This window comes from Ixodes scapularis, unplaced genomic scaffold (assembly GCF_016920785.2).
Source record: "Ixodes scapularis isolate PalLabHiFi unplaced genomic scaffold, ASM1692078v2 PGA_scaffold1__304_contigs__length_218370807, whole genome shotgun sequence".
Lineage (NCBI taxonomy): Eukaryota > Metazoa > Arthropoda > Arachnida > Ixodida > Ixodidae > Ixodes > Ixodes scapularis.
Window position 1 is genome coordinate 64,605,130 of NW_024609846.1, and position 21,210 is coordinate 64,626,339.

Sequence of the window (21,210 nt, forward strand, 5' to 3'; positions counted from 1 at the left end):
TGTGTAAAAGCAAAAATGTACGGAAAATAAGACGGAACTTTACCTTTTCTCAAGGCCAGCAATCACAGCAAGTCTAAGCGGCTCACAGAGTGCGATTGCAGATAAGGACGCGAGCTTGCACTTCAGCGCTGTGATGGTGGGGAGCAACTATTCAAGGAATTTATTCTTGTCAGTCTGGATGATGCCCAGGGCCTTTGCAAGTGGTTTCATCACCTAAAAAGAAAGAAAGATGTGTAAACCAGAATATAAAAAATGAACTATTGGTGCTGCCAACAAAACCAAATGCACAGTGCCTCCCACCTCGCAGTATTCCTTTACGAAGTGCACTTCCCCGGCGCGCCGCATGCTTGGAAGATTTTTGCTCTGGCAATATTCTTCCAAGCTGACAAATTTGTCTTTCAGCAGTTCTTTTAATGCACTGCATGGCGTTAAATTGGAAATTCCATCGTGTGGCGTTTGGGACAACCAGGTACCTAAACAGCCAAAATGCGTGTATAATTGCGTTCATCAGTAAATAGAAAATAAAAAAAAAAATCCGGAACTAAGTGCCGTGATGAACCGGCAGAGCAATATATTTGTTGTTAAAAATTACCTTCCACACAAGTCGTCAATCTCGTCCGCTGCGAAAGTTGACTGATTCTGTCGTGCCCACAGAGCCTGGCACTTGCCGAACACAGACTTGCTGAGCGACAAGTATGTTGCGTCGTTCTCAGCCCTTTTGGCGTCAGTGGTGGCTACCAGATTTAAAGTGTGAGCTGCTCATCTTTGGTGCGGAACAAGACGGAACGGCTCTCCATCTTCGAGCATAGATGATAAATCAACCGGCTGCGTATCCTCGCAATTGTTTTCCCTCTCGCCACAGATCCTAAACGAAGCGTACCATGCCCCAAGTTAGAAGCGTCGCTCATGAGATTTCTAACATAACGTTTTCGCATGCATTTAAAAAGTGGTAGACGTCGTTGAGGACACTTTACCGGAAGGCCTTTACGAAGTTTGAGCCGTTATCTGTCACGACTCTGATAACCTTGTTCTGGATTCTGAACTCCAGAAAGACGTTCTCAAGCTCCTTACATTATACTGCCTCTCACGCGGCGACAGCACAAAGCTGCAACCTTCCGCTCCAGCGTTTAGGCGTCCAACCACAGCGCGGTTACTCCCAGGAAGGCACTAGGGAAATACATGTTTTGTCATAAAAGTGTTTATGCTACCAAAGCAGCAGCATAACTTGAAACTCTTCCAGCAATCTGCGGTGGCTGCCGCAATCTTTGCTTTGCTAAACCCTTTTAGCAGCCTCTCCTTCTGCCCTTTTGCTTCGGAATCTCTGTTACTCTTGGGCTTCACCACAAACATATTGTAAGAAAATGTGCTTTGACATTTTGCCCAGTTAGAAGACACGACTCGTGTCCGCTCGGCTTGAGGCTGCGACACCTGCTTCTCCGTGTCATCTCTTTCAGCAGAAGCAGGGAAGTGCACATTGTATCACCTGGCACGAAATGTATCTGCATTGGCAGGGCGCCTAGTCAAAATAACTGGAGTTCAATATTTTCCAAGCTTCCCGCCTCTAAAGAGAATAAAAAAAAATAGAAAGTAACTTAAAAGTAACTTTAAAATGAGTGCAAGTTACTTGAAAACGTATTTAAGTTAAAGTACTAAATACTGACGTTTGAAAGTATTTGGAAGATACCAAGTTACTCAAAAAAGTATTTAAGATACAGTAACTTGAGTAGAGTAAGTTACGTACAAGTCTGGACTTTCATCTTATGACGTACCACAGGAAAGGCACGAGCTCCTTGCTCGAGGGCACATCTCGGTGGCACAAGGCCTCGCGCGTTAAGAGCAGCTCCCAACGCAATGAGCTCGTGCCTCTAGCCTTCGCTGCGGTACAACATAAGGTGAAACGGAGTATAGTCGAAAGTCGCGTCGCACGCGCAACTTGCCGTATGTGAGCTCACGCGGAGGATAATCTTATCATCTGGGTTTTCGCCTTGCCAGCCTTCCGCCTTCTGCACTGGTGGTAAGTTTAGTGAACACCTACGCTTCCCAGGTGGTTCAGGTCTGCCTAAAATTTACTGATTCAGTGGTTTTCGATTACACCGAGCATAAAGTTTCTAATATGAAGCATCCGTTCATTTTCTCTAATCAAAAAGTTAATCAACAAATTTCAGTTTACTATTTGGCCTGCCGTGACGATTAGCCCCTTATTTTATGTCCCCTATGCCGCATAATTCATTAGCACGTACCAAAATAATCTAACTTTTACGACTGTCTTCTTTTTTGAATAAAAATTTGTTTTTTATTCCGTTTTTTTTTTTTAACATTTTGTATATGTAATGAACGACAATACAGCCGTGTCGTCATGCATCTACATTCGCTACAGAAAACATCTCGATACTCTAACCGCGCTGCTTTCTCTCGCCCACTCTCAGAGTAGGCCCTGAACTATTTACCATCCTGCTAAGTGACAGCGCGCGCAGCACCGGACGCAGCACTGTCAGCGCCCGCTTTCCAGCAAAGCCAAGACTCGGCGGCGGATGCGGCGGTCGAGCCGGTTTCCTCGGCGACCGCTCGGAGACGAAGTACCGGAGCGATCCTCGGCGCCCGGCGGAAGCTTGAGCGGCGTTCCGGAGGAGCCTTCTCGCATGCCGCATTCCACGCCGGGACCATTAGCCCGCATTGCACGTGCACGCCGGACCCCGAAGCCCCCACGGCGGCTGCCACAGCGGCGGTCGACATTTTGTCCCTCCCCTCGGGAAGCGTGCACCGGCGGGGCGCGCTCGAGAAAGAGAACCGTTGCTGGATTCAAATGGCCACCGTTATCGGACCGCGCATCCCTCGGAGGTGAGGTTCCCCCGCCGCCTGCTTCGTGGGAACTCGAGGATGGTCTCGCTTTCGTCGACGCCGTGGGCCCTGTTACGAAGAGAAAAAGTGGCGCGTTTCGTTCCACGTTGTGGTAACGATGACGGTAAATGTGTGCGTTCGTCCAGGAGGTTCGCGTAGGCAAATGTTTAGGCCCATTCACAGAAAAGTGTTTGCTTACGCTTTCTTACGTTACACTATAAGTCACCGCAACATCTGTGCCTCGAACGTTGCGTGCAAGGTATACTCCTTGAAATGGTTGCCACTCTTCGTAAGAAGCACGAATGTTCCGGTGGCTTTCGACCGCAAACGTAAGCTCCCGTAATATAACTCAATCCCCACCCCTGCCCCTTTCGATCTGGATGAGCATCGTACCGGCGTGCGGTCGTGTATCACTACTGCGTGGTGCACGTTAAAGACCCCAGGCTAGCGGTTGTACTGCACTGGCTAAATTGCTCATCTACAGCTGGGAGACTCGTCGCCCCTGTGAGGCAGACCAAGTTCTAGGCTGTATAAACGTACCACACAACCCAATTTTTTCCGTAATATAACGTAGCGTAAGCAAACGGTGCTGTGTAAACCAGCCTTTAAAGCGGAAAAAAGAAAGAAACTTGGCAGTTATGAAATGACTTGAGGATTGCCCGGGCGGTTCCTGCTAGCATGAGCCCTCGTGCAAAGGCGAGGGACGTGTGGTAGAACTGAAACAAAGAAACAGACAAAAATGTGTGGAAGTGCGTTTATAAAGTGACTGCTGGTTTACACGTGGGGCGATACTGTTCGGGAAAAGCGGGTTTGAACAAAAAACAAACGGAAAACAAACGTTTATAGATGGTATACCGGAGTAGCAGTGTTCCTGAAAAGGGAAAGGTGGCAGTGTTTGGACAGGAGAGAGCCCAGAAAGTTACTGTGGACAATACCGGAGGTGGATACTGGTACGCTCAGATGAGGAGTACAATTTGAGCCTCGGATTATTCAGGGGACCAAAAATGATAAATCCTGGCTGTGGTTTCTTTAACGTTGTTTGGCACTATAGGATTCTACTCGAGCAGTGAGTGAGCTGTGGTAAATGTCCTCATGGCAGTCATTATAACGTGGATGAACTTCTGGAACAGGTCGCACCTGGTCTGAGAGGATATTACTGGGGTTCTCAAAGACGTCCCGATATGTTGATGACTAAATGGAGCAGCACATAATCAACCCGAGGGGACTTGCGAAGAGAAGGCCCACAAGGAAGGGAGGTTGTGAAGCATGTTGGTTCTAGCCAGAATCAAACAAGGTTTTAGAAAACGAGCTTACAACTTTTGTAAGAGTGACCGTAAATGGCGCCGTTTAGTATAATAGAATGATGTTCCCCCATTGGGCTGCATCAGCCGCTGCTGAGCAAACAGTGACGACGAGATTCGCCAGCGCTTTCGCATCGTGCGTTTCACGTCATCAAAAATCTCGTTTCTTTCAGATGACAAGTGCTCAGTGCGTCATCTGTTGAGACCGACGGCCTTAACCATGACGGATACCCGCAGACTCCCACACACATGGTGTGCGCACGCAGAGATTACGGAGAAACATGAGTACAGATCGAACCCGTAAAGAGACACGCCTCCTAACGTGTACTCTATGCATAAATGCGGACGAACAACCAAATCTGCGAACGCGATTGTGAGCATACACGTGAGTGCAACTCTGTGATGTAAGACGTTGCGGGAGAAGACAAAGTAAAGACCACTTGGTAAGCATTTTGACGCACGCAAATCAGATTGATCGCTGCGTCTTCCGATATGCCAAGTCGCGCTGGGAGACCACGTGCATAGTAATCGGAAATCCCGCGGCGGAGCAAGCATAGAAAATTGGCGCAAGTTTCGTGCTCTTTTGACCCGAACGTCGCCTTCTCAATCAACGAGGGTCGTTCGCGCTTGCAAGCTTCTTCCTCGGTCAAACTCCGAGGCCAACGTGAACCTGAGTATTATTGATTCAATAACAATGGGGTGGGTGCAAAAAAAAGAAAAGCGTTCCGAATCTTAGGATGTGTGCTTAGGAAGAGCGCAAATATTTTTCTCGGCGGCGCCAAGGACTTGTCAGATGTCTTTCGCCCATCGCGACTGTTGAAAATCACACTGTTCAAAATTAACAAAAAATGTCATAGTTATGAAATTGATGGGAAACACTTATTGCGTTTCGTGTGCAACTGATTAGGTCAAAGGTAATTAAACATCGGCCATCCGATTTACAAAAAAAAAAAAAGAAATTACAGAAAAGCTATAGGAATGGAAAGAGCAAAATAAATGTTGGCAGACACTGTCTGTGGCGTGGTTGTTCCTTGTACGACGGTCACACTGGTCATACGAACACTGTCTGTTGTTATGTTCGAAACATACACACATGTATCAAGCAAAGCATGTTTCAAACATGCGTGAGGCCTGTGCGCTTTATAATTTTGTCGTCATGCCTGCAGTGATCATCGTGTCTTTTCTGTGATGTATACGAGCCACGGCTTGAGACTGCGGCTTAAGAAACAAAGCGGTGCAACGTTAAAAAGAAAAAAAAATTGCCGGTCGCCGCCAATTGACTCGGTCTCGTTGTTTGTTCGACTTGTACGCACTTCACTGCTCGTACTATCCGGAGAATTCGTCCTGGTGCTTTCACTCTCTCTCAAGCCGTGTCTACGCTGAATGTTTCGGGTTAGTTCTGCCCGGTCAGGGGCCTTGAGGTTCTATATAGCGAACAACGCCGTTCGGAACGAACCCCTGCGCGTCTCGTCGCAATTTTCTTCTTACCGCGTTGACGATTTGCGGGCAGCAGAACCGACCAAATGTTGACTCTACAACACGACCTCACACTAAGGTTCTTGGCGGAGCTTTTGATGAATCTCCAGATTCGCCGGTCTGAAACGCTTCGCGCCAATTCGCTGCACAAAGCGTCCACGCTCTTTCTTGCGTTCGTCTGGCAACCAAAAAGGCACTTCACAGGTCGCTCTTCAAATGTTTTAATCGTTGTTTTCTTTTTTATCGCAGAATATTTACAAAAAAATTTACAAAATGCCCCCCCCCCCCAAGGAAAAAAAAAGCATTTCTTTTTATTAATGCAAAAATAAACTACGCATCGCCGAGTACTCATTCTCCACCCAAATGTAGCGCTATACAGGTTCGAACCAGATGTAAAATTTTTGAGCACTAACTGTTCACGTATTCAAAAGTTATAGGTGATTTTCTGAAACATTTCAATGCCAAAATGGCTGCCCGGATATAGGTCTCTCGAATACATGGAGCTCTATATGGCGCCAGAAACCAAAGACCGGAGAAAATGGGCCCCATTCTTTTCCGCTCTGAAATCACTCATAACATTATTAAGAAGATATCGGTTCGTTCTGAAACTTTGGCATCCAATTCGAACCTCTATGGTGCTACATTTGGACGGTGTATGAGCGTTCGGTGATGCATATTTACTTTTCCAAATACAAAAAGCAGAGTGTTTGTTTGTTTGTTTGTTTGTTTGTTTTTGCTTCTTCTTTTTTATTTTTTTTTTTTTTGGGGGGGGGGGGCGTTTTGTACACATACAGTCGTGGACAACTTAAGAACCGCAGGGTGTGGCGTCCCACGAGCATATAGAATAGGGGTCTCCAAATGTTTTCGCAAGGGGTCTGGTTTGGGCACGTGTCTTGAGGGCCAGAACTTGGATATAAGAATATAAATGAAGAAATACTGCATGAAACAAAGCCTAAATAAGCATTGAAATGCGAAACTTTTTTAACTAGAGCAGAAAAATTAAAAGGAAAAATAAATGTAAGGTGAGCAAATGCTTACACTTTATTATTTTTAAGACCAATATATTTTACTATTCGTAACCTTACAAAATGATTGGGGCGGCCCCCAGAACGCACCAGACACAAATCAAAGCGTGTAGGAACTTTGGCATATTCACACAGGGCAGAGTCTAATAAAAATGCAGAACAAAATGCACGATATACGCAAAAACACAATTTTTTTTTTTATTACAGGCAGACAGACATGAAGCAAGGAAGTAGGAATAGTAAGTCTGGTGGTGACAATGTACAATAACTAATATGTCGAGAGAACCGGCGTTTTGATGCGGTTTTCTGGACATGTGCGAATAGTAGGCTTTGGGTTCGAAGCGAATTTGGAGCGAATAGTGGTTTTTGGACGAATATTTTGTAATCAAATATCGAATAGTTTCTTCGAGCGTTTCACTCTTGCGTTATGCCTAAACGAAAACAAATCTGAACTCGTAAAGGTTGTTCCCAAGCTTCCACTTGTCCATATCTACGCTAAGGTAATTTAAATCTAGCTATATTTATGGAATGGGACATCGGAAAGTTCATTGCCAACATGGGGATGGCAAGTGAACGATGCATTTGAGATAGAAATTAAATTTATACAGATGCCCGGCTGTACCCAATTGGAGGGATTTATAAATTTACTTGTTGGATGCAAATATACTTTATTAAACCTAAAATTTGAGAAAACAAACAGAAGACAATCATGAATGACGAACATCGGTTTTCGGGACATCTCTGCCTAACATATACTCTTGCATTGTAGCTACAGTTTATTTTTTTAAATTTCTGTTTTAGTCTACATTTTAACACTCACAAAGTTTCCGTCTTTTTTTTGTTTTGTTTTTTGTAGTTTTTTTTTTTCACATACACTACGCGCGCGCGTCCACCATTTCGTTCTGAAAGTGGACTTGCCTCTTAACGGCAATATTCGTATATATATTGAAGTGTCGATCGCGGCGTGTCCGTGGAGTGCGCTTCTTACCGAGCACTGATGTCTTGCGGAGAAGGAACACCGGCGAAAGCGGGCTTCGCGAATGTTTCTTCTCCGCAGTGCACCGGTGCTCAGTAAAAAGGCACTCTCAACGGAGCTTCGAACACTTCGAAAAAATACCAATATCAGAGTTCATCTGAAAGCGAATATCCAGTAGCGTATTATTTCGAAAATTTTCTCCTCGAAAATTCGAATATTCGCGCAACACTACAACTCATTATTTCCGATATCTTCGTTTCGCGCTTTTGGTATGTGTCGTGGCGCCAATTTGTTTCTTTTTCCGAGCGTTTTTTTTTTTTTTATTTTTTTGCTGGCAGCAGCGGCGAGCAGCGGTGGCGTACGCCACTGGAAAGACTGCGGTCATCCGGGGGCCGGCTCTGGCCCTAGGGCCGGAATTCGGAGGTTCCTAATCTAGAAGACAGGGCCTGCTCATGACGTCATCGTTGGTGGATCTCCGACCCGCCCCAAGCGGCAATCACGGTGACGCTCGACGGCAGTCGCCACAAAGCGGCAGACGCGTCCGTTTTGGCGACGCCCCGTTCTAGCGTCGCGCTGGTCATGAGACGCTCCGAGACGTGCTGGCGGCGACGCTGACGCAAAGTATAGGCGACGCTGCGTGGTGATCTTGTGTGTGTCTGTGGGGGGGGGGGGGGGGGGGGGGGGGGGGGTACACGCAGGTCTTGTTTTTTAGGTGGTATGCGGAGTATAAGTTCGTCTGCTTCCTTTGCAGGGGATGTGGTGACGTCAAAACGCCGAGCTCTGGTTGGCTCTGATTGGAAGGATAGTGGGCAGACCTCGAAGCAAGCTGCCTTGAGGTCTACCCACTCTCCTTTTGATCGGAGCCAATCAGAGCTCGGCGTTCTGACGTCACCACAACCCCTGCAAAAAAAGCAGACGAACTTGCTCTCCGCATTGGTTAAGGCAGCCTTTTGATCTGGTGTCGCAAATAAGAGGCTGCGCTCACTCTCGTGGTTAGAGACCCTGTCAGCTCGAAAGAACGTATGGCGTGGTGAATCGAGCATCTAAGTATTGTCCCGCGGCCAATCAGAACGCAAGATCAGCCGATAAGAAACGCCAGAGACACAATCAACGACGCAAGAAGCGTGAACATTATTAGTCATACCCTTCGTTTTCTAAGCTGTCCCTGACATAAAAGGTATATATTTACTTATCTATTTACTTAAGTTACCTTAAAGGCACTGGGTCATTACAAAGGGGAGTGGGAAATAAAAACAATAAGGGCGCAACAAGAACAATATAAATACTCAAATAGTAGGGAACTGGTAGTTACCTACACCAGCACAAAAAAAAAGAGTGCAGTCAACAATTGATGTTATAGTGATGCAGGTAAACGATTCCAAGCATTGGAAGTTTAAGGAATGAAAAAATGCAAAAAAACAACAACTAAGAGATGCAAAACGGGACACCGACTCTGTGACGATGATCAATGCGTGCGGAAACAAACGATGGTGGGATTATTAGCTGTACACTGAGTTGAGGAATATGGTGCTAGATCCTATAAAAAAAGGCATCGAATCTAATCATGTTGCAAATTGTGTGGGTCGGAGTCGCTGGATATAACACTGTAAATAGCACAGTCAGAGTTTGATTGAATAAGAAACACAAGTCTGCAAGGTATTAATATAAAGCAGAAAAGAAAGGAACCTAAGACGGACCCTTACACCAGAAGAGAGGGATACGAGAGAGGAGTTAGCGCCATTACACGTAACAAATTGAGAACGATCGGCTAAAAATGAAACAATCCAATTAAACACGTTAGAGTCAGTGCCATGTTTACTTAAGCACTATAAGCTTGTGTGATTCATTGTCGAAAGCTTTTGAAAAATTTTAAAAGATGCAGTCCACCTGAGAATCATAATATAGAGTGGTATGAAAATTGTTGGTGATAGAGAGGAGTTATGTTTCACACGAAAAATATTTTCTAAAGCCATGTTGAACTGGTGAAAAAAAAAGTTTGTTTCTAGGAATTTAACAAGTTGGGCATAAATGACATGTTCAAATACTTTACAGAGAACACTGGTTAGTGAGAGAAACCTATAATAAATGGGAGAGAGCTTATTACCAGATTTATGCGAGGAAATTACTTTACCAATTTTCAAGTCGTTAGGTGAAATGAAATGTCAAGGTATTGTTGAAAGATATCTGCAAGAATTAGGGAAGAAAACTGACTCGTAGTTTCGAGGAATTTTGAGTTAATTTCATCTATTCCGGTTGACTAAGACAGCTTCAGGCCATTTAGGATTTTTAAAACTCCATCAGGACTAATCAGGACCGGATTCATTAACGAAAAAAAACGTCAGAATGATAGGTCGGAGTGGCATTTGTTAGGAGTGTTAAAAAATTACTTAATAAACACTTCCTGAAACATTTCAGCACATAGTGACTCATCAATGAAATTTTCGCCTGGTGTTTTCAGTGAGATAATATGGAGGGCCTATCACAGTGGGACATTACGCTCCAAAATTGAGAGGGTTAATTCTTAACATGACTGGAAGAGAGTGACTAAAGAAATTAAGCTGAGCATTTTGAACAGCACTTTTGTAGCATTGAGCCGCAACTAAGTAATTTTGCCATCGGAAAGGACACGACGTGAGTCTGGCGGCTTTAAATGGGTGTTCCTTTCTGTTGGACAACCTCAGGAGTGTTCTGCTAAACCATGGAGAATTAGAATTCGAGTTTATGTTTTTTAGTGATATGTATTTTTAGTAAGTGAAATCCCCTTTCCTTTAAGAAGTGTTCAATTGGTCTCGACAGAGCGCTTCCAGAATATCTACAAAAAAAAAAAAAAGCATCTAAGACATTGCCCATTTCGACGTTAATAGCATCGAAATTGGCTTTGCTGTAATCTCGAATGACTTATCTTGATTTTTGAAACACCTTAACGGAACACACACGGTAAAATGCAATAATAAATGGTCATTAAGACCTGGAAGATAATTGATTGAACCTATCAAGTTGGGCACAGTAGCTAGAATAAGGTCTAAAATGTTAGGTGTAGTAGCCGATATCCTTGTTGGCTTATGAACTACTTGAAGCGAATGAATATCAGCGAGCACTTCTAAACACTTGGCATAATCAACTGACAATGAATCAGAAAAGGCTCCACTCGGGCTCCAAACAATGTTAAGGTAATTAAAATCCAACTTAAGTAGTACAGGTGTATTTGTAAAGCGCGTTGTAATTAAATTCAGTGCATCATGTAATTTTTCAAAAACGTCGGCAGCATAAGATGGGGGGCGAAGAAGCATCTCAGTAGAAGCTTTTAGTGTTTAACAGTAATAAAACACTTAAATTATCTCTCGAGAACTGTGATATCGCACACTTAGGCAAGAAATAACACATGAAAAAACAAAAACATAAAAGAGAGCACCGATGGAAACCCGTATCTCTGTGTACAGATCAGTGGGCGGAGAAAATCAGAACACTGCCTCTCGGTCCACCGACGGAGAGCTCCGTTGACTTAAGAAACGGGAATTCCGCACTTCAGAGCACGGCAAACGTTTTGGCGACCGCGTTCATTTATTGACGCATCGTCGAAGGAAGGAGTGGACGTGGTTGTGGCTTCCGATCAAAGTGACCCTTACCACTTCATATACCAAGAAGAGATCAGCAGAGGTTATTTGAAAATGCTTACATTTCTGCGAGTACGAGAATTCATTTGAGACAGGGTATAAATTAAGCGAAAACTGTGGCCACATCGAGTACCGTTGTTAAAAAAAACTCGGGTATTTTATATAAATGGTTTAAAGACCAACAGGGAAGCGAACTGAGAGAATAGTAAAGGTGCGCTATATTCGGGAAAACACAGTAAGATCTTAACCACGTGCACTCGGAGTTGGAAAAAGAACAGTAGAAATACAACGTCGGAGACGATGTCGTATCTGTACATTTTTGTTTTCCTTTTTCTTTTTGTGGGTGTTAGGTTGCTACTTGACACTGGCGAATCCTGCCGATCTAGACAATCGTGTGGCAAAACCTGGAACGCAATAGGCTCAGGACACTCTGCAGAATTAGCGATAATAGAATTATGGACACACACTGTTTCTATGTTTACCACGTACCTGTTTTTTTTTTTTTATTAGGTACGCATATCTGTTTACAGTTTAGGTAAGAGCTCTTAGGTTGTAAATATCGTAGCATTTCTCACCTTTAAATAAGTATGCATCAGCTAAAATATTGTATTTTCCGTCTTTTACCGCGGCCTTTGGGCTCCACAATAGTTACTACTCAAATCTACCTTTGCTTTGTGAGTCAGCCGCATTTCATCATTGATGCGACCTTCTTAAACGCCGCGAAAAACTTCAAATAATATGTATAAAAAAATCAATCTCGACCCTATTGTAGGTATACAGAAGTATAGAAGAGAAAATGAAGAAACTATGATTATTCTACAACGCCTATTATATTCTCAGAGCTTTAACGTGCCATTCAGATGAAAAGGAAAGACAAAACACTAGAAGGAGAAGGCATATTAAAAGTATCCGCGCATCATCTTATTATTTATAAACGAACGTGTTAGCCCAAGAGAGTTAAGTGCACTGCGCACTTGCAAAAATCTCTTCTTTTTCCTTTTTTTTTAAGAAACGAACCATTTTTGCCTGTTTTGTGTGGCAGCCATGTTTCACCACCTCGGCGATACAACGTGCGACCGGGGCCGGGCAGTGAGTGAACCTGAACACACCCGTATGAGTTGGTGGGAATGCGTCAATGCTTATCCGCCCATTCGGGGATACGAGTTAAGCGGCAGACGTCATACTGTTCACGCATCGTAAAAAACACACGGTTGTTCGCTGTGTATAATACAAGATGTTCTGCATGTGCACACACCTCACGCATGTTTCGAAACATGTTTGCTTCACACATATTATAAGATTTCCCCCCTCGCTGCTCTCCGCCTCGGAGGATGACACAACGCACTGGTTCAACAACACGTATTGAAGTGGTGTCGCCGCGCGCCGCGACCCCCCCAAAAAAGCCCCCGGGCATACTTCTGCCCCGGCCTTCTTATTTTTTTTTTTTTCCCTCCGCTCGCGTGACCGATTGTTTTTGGCCACTTGGTGGCGGGAATGGCCAAAAACGATTTAACAGTGCGGGCAACCTGGTCGAACGCTTTGGACCATCCTGGTGATATCCCACACAGCCTGGTGATAGTTAGAAAGTGAAAATTGCCTTAAATGGTCGGGAGAAATCATAGGCTTGTTTTTTTAGACTTAGACTAGGTGGCGCATGCTACCGCCTATTACAAAGGGTGTACCCATTAACATCCATCTATCCATCCATTTACCAGGTTTCCCACAAGTATATGTATGCTTCGAGCACGCCTGCGGGCACCTTCGGTATGTCCAATCCGACAGGACCGCCATGCAAGAAGAAAACAAGCGTCTTATATGGTGTCTGCAGACCTTCTTTTTGTAGGATCTATTAGCGGCGTGACCGCAACCTTTGGGATCACCCACCCACGACGCGGCCAACCTGCAGTTGGTAAACGAAAATTCCCACCCACTTTAGAGGCAACGTACGGTGACACATAGCGAGCCGTCGTCATTCCTCGAACGTCGTGATGACGCACGTATATATAAGCCTCTTGCCTCGATGAGACCGCCAACGCGGCAATTACGGGAACCGCCGGGACGACGACTGTACCCGCCGCTGAAGAGTCAACTCACACGGCATTCGGACGCGCCACGAGGCAGGTGTAGTAAAAGGCGTATACGAAAGCACCGAGAGAAAACACTTGCGAGTCTCCTCTATCTCTTCGATCCCACATTGCGATTCGGTTAGCAACATCGCGGTATACCCGCGTGATGAGTAGCCTCCAAACACGCGAAGTTTACGACGGATTCTGTAGACACGACGTAGAGGCCGGCGTTCAAAACACGATAAGAAACTGCCGCCTTAGCCTCAACAAAATACTGCACAATTGTGTATATATCTTGTTTTCAGGTGTTTGCTTTGAACCCTTGAAGTATGATGTTGTTGCTGTTCTTCTAGAACCGTCAGCCACCTCCTCGGGTTTTCATGAATTTCGCCATAACCCCATCTTTAGGACGATCACGTTCCTATGCTCTTGTAGAAATAGAGATATACCCGAGGAATTCGCAATAACTAAAAAGCAGCGCCCAGTGTAAAAGAAACAAAGAGAGCAGCAACGAGATTCTTCGTTGAAACCTGACAAACAGCTCGAAAAATGTGGGATTTTCATCTGTAGTCGCTTCCTCTCTTTACTTTTTTTTTTTTTTTTTTTTCATTTTCCCCCATTAGATCCTTCCTTACCCCCTCTCATACCCCGGTGTTCTATAAAAACAAAACTAACAAACTTGGCTGTCTCCTGTTGAGGTTTCTTTGTTTTGTTTTTTCTCGTGAAACAAGACTTGCGCCATTATAGCGAAGGCTGCAATCTCCGTCACTTTTGGCGAAAGTGCTTTCTCTGAGGCGAAACCCGCGATAGAATCTCCCCTCTCGGTGTGAACGCGTGAACTAAGGGTCAAGCAGGAAACACACCGAACCGAGCTTCCTACAAGCCGATGTGAAAGTATACAAAGGTAACAGCACGCACAGTGGTGTGTAATGGTGGCGGGAAAGTGGCCTCCGCGAAGAAACTTTTAACGCTTCCTTTTTTTATCGCGCTCACGCGCGCCCTTCCAGCTCCGTCCTCCTTTGTGACCGAGACCGGTCATCACCTGGAGCACAGAACTCCTCAATGCGCACCTTTACCGTGGATGTAATAAAACCGGAACATGTGACGAACGTCACATGTTCTGGTTAAATTGGTTAACGCTACTGAGCTGGAGGATGCGCATGAAGTACGCATATATACAGTGCGGACACGCAAGGATACTTTATTTTATGTATGTCTCCCCCCCCCCCTTTTTTTTTTTCTTCTCTTCTTTATAACACTCGCTTTCCGTCTCACTTCGAAAACAGGGGGATGCAAAGAAAGACCCCTCTTGAGAGACAGACGATGCTCCTGTAATCTTTTTCCTCTAAACAATAAACTACTACAACTACGACGGCGGCGACTACAGCAACTGCGGCGGCTACTACCGCTACGACCGCTACAACCGCTACTACTACCACCACCATACCACCGCTACGCTCAACGCCACTGAGTGAAACCCAGTACGGAGCTGGACTCGACCGCACGGATACTATAATCCAGCGATTCTCAAATGGGGGTCCGCCCGATAATAAAAGCTATCTTTTTTTCTTTTTTTTTTTTTTTTAGATTCAGAAGAAACGTTTCAATTTTCGGGTGAGTTTTCTCGTGTGTATGTCAATGAGATAAGTCTACTTCACACTAGCCCTTAGTTATATGCACTTAACAAATCATTATCATAATTAACCTTGTGGGCAACCTGGGGATTCAAAGTGTTTGGCCCATGTTGCCCCTCCGACAAATCGTCAGTGGTAATCTGCACCGCGAGGGGGCCAAAGGCAACTGGCCAAGCGAGCGGCGATCCGCCGCTGATAAAAGGTCGTCGCAGCGTGCGCGGGGGCTTTTGGGGATCACGGCACGGGCGACAACGGTCATTAAATGTCTTCGTGTTGTTTAACCGGTGTGCTGTGTTGTGTCATCCCCCGAGACGGCTAGCAGCAAGGGAATTCCCACACTGGCGCCCAATGTGGGGGCAGTGTGGGGATTCCCTGGCTGCTACACGTCTCGGGAAATTACCTTAGGAAAATCTGGGACTGTCTTCTCGAGACGTTCACGCGCTTTGGATTTGCCGCAATGCTTATTACAGACAACGCTTCTCATTTTGTTACTAAGGTGTTCGTGGATGCGTGTAAGGCGCTAGAGATACGGCACAAACGGACCTCGCCGAACCATCCACAGGCGAATATCACGGAAAGAGGCAACCTTAACATGAAGCTGATGCTTGCATCGCATACAGAGTGGCACAAAGACGGCTACGCAAAATTGGCAGAAATGGCCCTTGCTGCCCGCACAACATGCAACCGGTCAACTGGTTCAACTTCGGCTCAATCTAACTTTGGGAAAGAGCTCGTGTTTCCCTGGAAAATGGCCATCTTTGCACAGATCCTGCAAGCATGCAGCGCACTACCACGAAGTTCGCAGAAGATCTCCAAAAGCGTTTCGCGGAGAACCTGCGTGAAGCTCGAGAGAGCCTCAACATCTCGAGACTGTTGCAGGTAAACTAGTGCAACAAAGGGAGGAAACATCTGCAGTTCAAGTTATGAGATCTGGTACTGAGGCAAAGTCATCCGCTGAGTGATGCTGCTAGAGGCTTCACAGCGTCTTTAGCAAAGAGATGCGAGGGCCCCTACCGTGTAAGCAAGAAACTCTCCAACCTGTCTTATGAGCTGGTGCATTGCGAATCTAGTGAAGTGTGCGGGTCTATTCATGTCGCCGACCGAAAAGCTTTCTATGAACCTGAGGAAATAGATGTGTCGCAGGTTCCAGATGGCGACGATCCGGACCCCCTCTCGGAAGATTCCACACCGTCTTTGCCGCGATACAACTTGAGTCGGCGGTGAAGACGACGAAAAGTAGCACGAGCTCTAAGTGCGTTACATTCATGCTCTCTTCGGTTTTTTTTTTTTTTTTTCTTTTTCTTTTTCTTTTTAAAACGCAGCTCTCAGGCGCACGTTTCCGGCTTAAGCGGCGCCGCCGTCGCCGTCGCCACCGGCGTAACCGCGCGGTGCATTATGAGTAAATTTTTCCACTAAATTTAGCAAAAAAAAATTCCCCCTAAGTTTAGCGGAAAAATTCCCCGATAAATTTAGCGGGAAACTTTTCCCCTAAATGGGAGGAAAGGAGGAGGGGCGTAGCCTCCTCTCCGTACCTTCCCCTCCCACCCCTCAAGAGCTGTGCTTTGTAAACGTCTTTATTTATTTTTTTTTTTTTTGCGGGGGGGGGGGGGGGGGGGGGGGTGAGAAGAGAAAGTAGTCGTGCTCCCGTATGCGCAGTTGGGCAGGTGTCGTTCATGGACGCGGCCACTTATTCCTGCCGCGCCAAGGCCTTATGTTGTTTTTAATTTCTACTTCCTCGGGAGAGACATGTAGCGGCGGCGACGCAGCTCCCATCAGCAGACCCACCACAGCCGCATCGATACTGTTTAGAAGTACTGACGTCGGACTTGTGCTCGCCCATCTGCGAAGACCCTGGCTGACCCAGAAGGAAGCCCCCCCCCCAAGACATTCCAATGCCCCTGTCAGAAGGCCTTCTTGAAGGCTTCTGGTGTAAATGCCCTTTAATTCAAATGTCATTTAGGCGGTGTCAAACGCGCAAGTCAAATTTCATTTGGGCTGAATGACATTTACGATCAACGGAGTTACATCAACTCCGTTAACTCCTCAACTGCCTACTCGCGTCGACAGTGATCACGGACAACCACGAAAATAATAAAAAAATATATTCTGTTATATAGGAATTCATCAGTTAGAATTAATTTTAAAACAATTTATGATGCATCTCTGCTTAATTTAGATCGACTTTAGCGTCCTTTTTTATATGCACATATACTCGCGGGCACAGCAATCACGTCCTCTCCTCTGTTCCTGCCTGTTCGTGTACTTGCCACCGCTCGTCACTGTGCTCTTCGTTCACTCTTCGCTCTTGATCTTGTTTTTGTGATTTCGCTTTTTAACTTTAATTTTGCAGTGTTCTCTTGTATTTCGCTTGGAGGGCCCTCTAAACGATCGGCTTCCTTTTTTGGCATTGACACGGCAGCTCGGATGGCAGCCAAGGAGCTTTGCTGCTGCGCGTACGCACAAAAAAGAACAGCAACCTGAATCTCAGGCGGTTCTAAAGGCTCCATTGTCGACACTACCGGAATCGGTGGGGTAAGCAGAGCAGACCGAGCAGACGAGGAACCGGACAGAGAACGAACTCACAAGCGGAGGAACAATAGAGAGTTTTCTTGCGGGAACATCATTGGTGCCTTTAGAGCGACTCGTACCACCCCGTGCCAAGCCAAGTTGCTTCGCTAGCAGAACCAACACGTGTAATTGTTAAAAAATGTATATAAACGCAACTCATTATAATATTTACTAAAATAAATGGCAATACATCAGCATTTTTTTTTTATATCGAACAATTTATTTTGCTAAATGGGTGACCGTTGCCTCCAACGAATCGAAAACTACAATTGCAATAAACATGTCCCTAATGGCATTTGAGATGTTCTCCGACACGTCTGACGCCCGAAAGTTTAAATGACCTTTGGGAATCTCGAAAGCTTTTGAACTAGATGACATTTAAGCTGACCGTCTGACAAGTGTATTAGACGTCCCCTGTTTTTGTTTTTGAAAGAAGGGAGATGTGTGGGAAACCTGGGGATTCAAAGCGTTTGGCTCAGGTTGCCCCTTCAACAATCGTCAGTGGGCATCTACAATGCGAGGGGGATAAAGGCAACTAACTGGCCATGCGAGCGGCGCTCCGCCGCTGATAAAGGGTCGTCGCGGCGTATGCGCAGGGGCTTTTTGGGATCACGGCGCGGGTGATAACGGTCATTAAATGTCTCCATGTTGTTTAACTGGTGTGCTGTGTCATTCCCCGAGACTGTAGCAGCAAGGGAATTCCCACAACCTATACCTTTCCCTTCACCTCACCACGAACGGGGTCCTCCATTATCTCCACCGATTCACAAGGGGTACGCGAAACATCAATGGTTGAGAACAGCTGCTATATTCCAATCATTTATCTGTATGCACCTAACGAACCTACAGTGATCTCCTTTTTCCAGTCTACCAAAAGATCGGATGACTCCGTGGCAGATTGGCCAGCCTATCTCCCTAATCCTTATCTGAGACCAGCAAAAATTATGTTTGCCTTTGCAACACATTTCTCGTTGAAAACCGTCCCTTTTGTGTTGTTGCCAGTCCCTTCATTTGGCCAGCTTGATATAAAATTAAAATAGTACGACCGCTTTTTTTTTATTTGCATTTTTACGGACTGCTAAAGCCGGGGTCACACTGCCTATAGGAAGTATTCACTGGCGGCCATAATTGTGTGCGCGACTGCTGAGCGCGTGCTGGTGGCTAGCTTCCACGGTTCTATTGCAACGTGCATTCCACACCATCAAGATTGCTGGTCTTAGCAGCCTATTAATGTGGGCTCGTTCTGAGCGTGCGCTCTAGACAGCACCCACAAATATGGCGCCCAGTGAATACTCCCTATACTTCATACAAAAGACAGTCCGCATACAGATTCGAACGCAAGTCACCGCGAAATCCTTGCTTGGAATGCCCTATGGCAATGAGTTCAAGGAGGAAACTTGGCACGCGGCGTTCGAACCACAGATATTGCGGTGACTCGCGGTTGCAGACTGTCATTTGTACGACGTATGAGTAGTGTGACTGAGGCTTTATGCAATTCTGATCAAGCAGCGCAGAATGCTTACTTAAGACACGGCCGGACGAAGTGAAAGCTGGCGCTGCAGAACCCAGGATCCTGGGTTCAATCCCTATCCTTGCCCGTTTCGATCTGGATGAACATCGTACCGCCGTGCGGTTGTGTACCACTGCTGCGTGGTGCACGTTAAAGACGCCAGGCTAGCGGTTGTACTGCTCTGGCTAAATTGCTCACAGCTGAGAGGCGACTCGCTCGTTGAAGGCAAACCAACTACAAGGCTGTAAAAACATACCCGCAACAATTAAAAAAAAAAAAAAAAAGCAGCCGGCCTTTTTATTCTCCTGCTCAACGATTGCCTCAGCGATGGAAAAAGAAGTGGCACTGTTGAGACAGCGCAGATTCATGTTGGCTCCTCAAATTCTGCGCCCTATCAACGACATTTGCTTGACCTGGCGTCGGTTTTATGCTACGAAGACGTTTCAATGTGCCTATTTACCATTAAGACCTCTCTTTCACCGTCACTGGGTCGCTAATTTTCAAATCTGGCCGGTTCCTGCGGCTATCCATCACATTCTTGGCTGCCAAACCACTCGTGAACATAGAACAATCAGAGCCGCACGTGTGGATGGAAACAGTACTCCGGCAACTCAATCAGATTTATCACATGCTATGTACAGTAACGCGCTGATAGCGAGGACTAAAACAACGTGAGCTTCGCAGGATAATTGAGACCCTGGTCTACTCCCTATATTCTGCCAGTTTCCGTATGAATCCCTCACCAAAAGACAACTCATCACGTTAGAAACAGCGCTTCGTAAATACACTTGACTCGATTTGTCGCCACAACCAAGTAGCCTCAACTTATCTTTTCAACAGACTTGAAGAACGAATCACTATTTTCAGGAAAGCATAAATCGCAAGGTTTCATACACTTGATATGGGCGGAAGCTTCTCGAGCATCAAAACCACACAGAAAAACCTTACTCTTTTTCCTACATTCCCACCCACACCCTCGGGACTCGCTGCCCAGAATCACGCTCACGCCCATACCTCGACATATGCACTTGGACAAACACACTGCTCCCCGCACACAACTGGTCGAACGGATAAACCGCAAAACACCCCGACCGGGGGCTGTCTACTACTACACATATGTTAGTCACGGTCATAGTAGAAGCCTAACGGCCGTAGTAGGACCTGACTATGATCATATCAGTACACACACTGAAGTCGCCACCCCCACCGATGTCAAGACCCTAGCAATTCTCGAAGCCATCACTCGACCTCACCACCCTACAAGGAACACCTTTATTCGTACAGATAGTCAGGAATCATGCCGTCTGTTGCGCGACAATACTCTATCCTGGCACATTCACAGCGGGCTGCAATGCCACCTTGACAACCATCCTCCCCTCCACGTTACACTGCAATGGATTCCTGAATATCACGGCTTCGAGGAGCACAACCGAGCTCATCAGCTCACCCGCGTAGCTACTTTTCCGGGTCCTCCGTGCCTATGGCCGTCCGAATACAATCCCAGGGAGCACAAAAAGCTCTTACACAAGGAACGTGCATCCCTCCTAAAAGTGCTCCGCGACAACGCAATTACTCTTACCACTCCCCCCTCTACGATCTCGCGGGAGGATAGCGTCATTTTCTGCAGACTTCAGACGAACTAGGATATGACCTTACTTTTACGCCACTAGATGTAGGGCCTTACCGGACGCCCCAAATGCCCTCACTGCAACGAGTACCCCTCCCTTGAGCACTGTCTATGGCACTGCTCTCACATTCATCCCTCCCTTGCTTCCCCACTACCCTCTACATTCAACCCCATTTATGGACGGGCTGACTCGCCCCACCACCCGATACGACCCATATTCTCCTACCGACCCCCATGAAGCATGTGAAGAACATGTTAGGTGGGGACTGGTAGGTGACTGACCACAACTGGGCGCCGGACTGTGGTGTATGAACGAAAATGTTCTCTCTCTCTCGCTCGCGCGCGCAGCGATAGTCTACTGTTGTGTTCCGAACTGCCGTTCAAACTCGGGGAAGACTCCTGGCGTGCATTTTCACCAGCTGCCCAGCAATGAACCTCTAAGCACCACGTGAAAAAAGAAGATACCATAAAAAAACCTTGTTGTCAGCAAGTACCATCAACGGTGTGTGCGTAAGGTCCCCTATTCCCTTAGTGAAATATTTAGCAGATTATTTCTTTAATGGACATCAAATGAC

General features: G+C 46.0%; 1 pseudogene; it reads right to left on the minus strand.

Moving 5' to 3' along the window:
- Positions 1-169: 169 nt before the first annotated feature.
- Positions 170-21,210, minus strand: part of LOC115321001 — a 78,817-nt pseudogene continuing 57,776 nt past the window's right edge.